This window comes from Arachis duranensis, chromosome 3 (assembly GCF_000817695.3).
Source record: "Arachis duranensis cultivar V14167 chromosome 3, aradu.V14167.gnm2.J7QH, whole genome shotgun sequence".
Taxonomy (NCBI): domain Eukaryota; kingdom Viridiplantae; phylum Streptophyta; class Magnoliopsida; order Fabales; family Fabaceae; genus Arachis; species Arachis duranensis.
The window spans coordinates 51,377,404-51,379,626 of NC_029774.3; the positions used below are offsets into that span (position 1 = coordinate 51,377,404).

At 39.3% G+C, this 2,223-nt stretch overlaps 1 non-coding gene across 1 annotated transcript; it reads right to left on the minus strand.

The window, feature by feature from the left end:
• Positions 1-645: 645 nt before the first annotated feature.
• On the minus strand, positions 646-753 carry LOC127746000 (small nucleolar RNA R71). The gene has a single exon (XR_008007621.1). It is a non-coding gene; the product is annotated as a small nucleolar RNA R71 (small nucleolar RNA).
• Positions 754-2,223: the final 1,470 nt, after the last annotated feature.

Genomic DNA, 2,223 nt, shown 5'->3' on the forward strand with positions numbered 1-2,223 from the left:
CGAATTTTCCTCTTTTCCTTATTTTATTCTTTTCTTCTTCTACTAACATAAAGGAATCTTTTTACTGTGGTAAAGAGGATCCCTAGTATTATTTTCTGTTCCCTTTTTTTTCATATGAGCAGGAGCAAGGACAAGAATATTCTTGTTGAAGCAGATCCTGAACCTGAAAGGACTCTAAAGAGAAAACTAAGAGAAGCTAAATTACAACAATCCAGAGATAACCTTACAGAAATTTTCGAAAAGGAAGAGGAGATGGAAGCCGAAAATAATAATGCAAGGAGGATGCTTGGTGACTGTACTACACCTACTTCCAAATTTGATGGAAGAAGCATCTCAATTCCTGCCATTGGAGCAAACAATTTTGAGCTGAAACCTCAACTAGTTGCTCTAATGCAAAAGAACTGTAAGTTTCATGGACTTTCATCAGAAGATCCCTATTAGTTCTTAACTGAGTTCTTGTAGATCTGTGAGAGTGTTAAGACAAATGGAGTAGATCTTGAAGTCTACAGGCTCATGCTTTTCCCTTTTGCTGTAAGAGACAGAGCTAGAACATGGTTTGACTTACAACCTAAAGATAGCCTGGACTCTTGGGATAAGCTGGTCACGGCCTTCTTGGCTAAGTTCTTTCCTCCTCAAAAGCTGAGCAAGCTTAGAGTGGAAGTTCAGACTTTCAAACAAAAAGATGGTGAATCCCTCTATGAAGCTTGGGAAAGATATAAGCAGATGACCAAAAGATGTCCTTCTGACATGCTTTCAGAGTGGACCATTTTGGATATATTCTATTATGGTCTATCTGAGTTCTCTAAGATGTCACTGGACCATTCTGCAGGTGGATCCATTCACCTAAAGAAAACGCCTGTAGAAGCTCAAGAACTCATTGACATGGTTGCAAATAACCAATTCATGTATACTTCTGAGAGGAATTCTGTGAGTAATGGGACGCCTCAGAGGAAGGGAGCTCTTGAAATTGATGCTGTGAATGCCATATTGGCTCAGAACAAAATATTCACTCAGCAAGTCAACATAATTTCTCAAAGTCTGAATGGATGGCAAAATGCATCTAACAGTACTAAAGAGGCATCTTCTAAAGAAGAAGCTTATGATCTTGAGAACCCTGCAATGGCAGATGTAAATTACATGGGTGAACCTTATGGAAACACCTATAACTCCTCATGGAGAAATCATCCAAATTTCTCATGGAAGGATCAACAAAAGCCTCAACAAGGCTTGAATAATGGTGGAAGAAACAGGCTTAGCAATAGCAAGCCTTTTCCATCATCTTCTCAGCAACAGATAGAGAATTCTGAGCAGAGCTCCTCTAGCTTAGCAAACATAGTCTCTGATATGTCTAAGGCCACTTTAAGTTTCATTAGTGAAACAAGGTCATCTATCAGAAATTTGGAGGCACACGTGGGCCAACTGAGTAAGAAAATCACTGAAACTCCTCCTAGTACTCTCCCAAGAAATACAGAAGAGAATCCAAAAAGAAAGTTGATGAGCGGATAATTTATACGCTTTTTGGCATTGTTTTTAGGTAGTTTTTAGTAAGTTCAAGCTACTTTTAGGGATGTTTTCATTAGTTTTTATGTTAAATTCACATTTCTGGACTTTACTATGAGTTTGTGTGTTTTTCTGTGATTTCAGGTAATTTCTAGCTGAAATTGAGGGACTTGAGCAAAACTCTGAAAGGAGGCTGACAAAAGGACTGCTGATGCTGTTGGAATCTGACCTCCCTGCACTCGAAATGGATTTTCTGGAGGTACAGAACTCCAAATGGCGCGCTCTCAACGGCTTTGGAAAGTAGACATCTAGAGCTTTCCAGAAATATATAATAGTCCATACTTTATTCGGAAATTGACGACGTAAAGTGGCATTCAACGCCAAGTACATGCTGTTGTCTGGAGTTAAACGCCAGAAACACGTCATGATCCGGAGTTGAATGCCCAAAACACGTTATAACTTGGAGTTCAACTCCAAGAAAAGCCTCAGCTCGTGGATAGATCAATTTCAGCCCAAACATACACCAAGTGGGCCCCGGAAGTGGATTTAAGCATCAATTACTTACTCATGTAAACCCTAGGAGCTAGTTTATTATAAATAGAACATTTAACTATTGTATTAGAAGTCTTTTGACCATTCGGTCTTTTTGACCACGTTTCATCTTTGGTCTCAGTTTTGTTTTATTCTTCATCTTAGGAGGCCATTGAGCACGTTTTGGGGGGC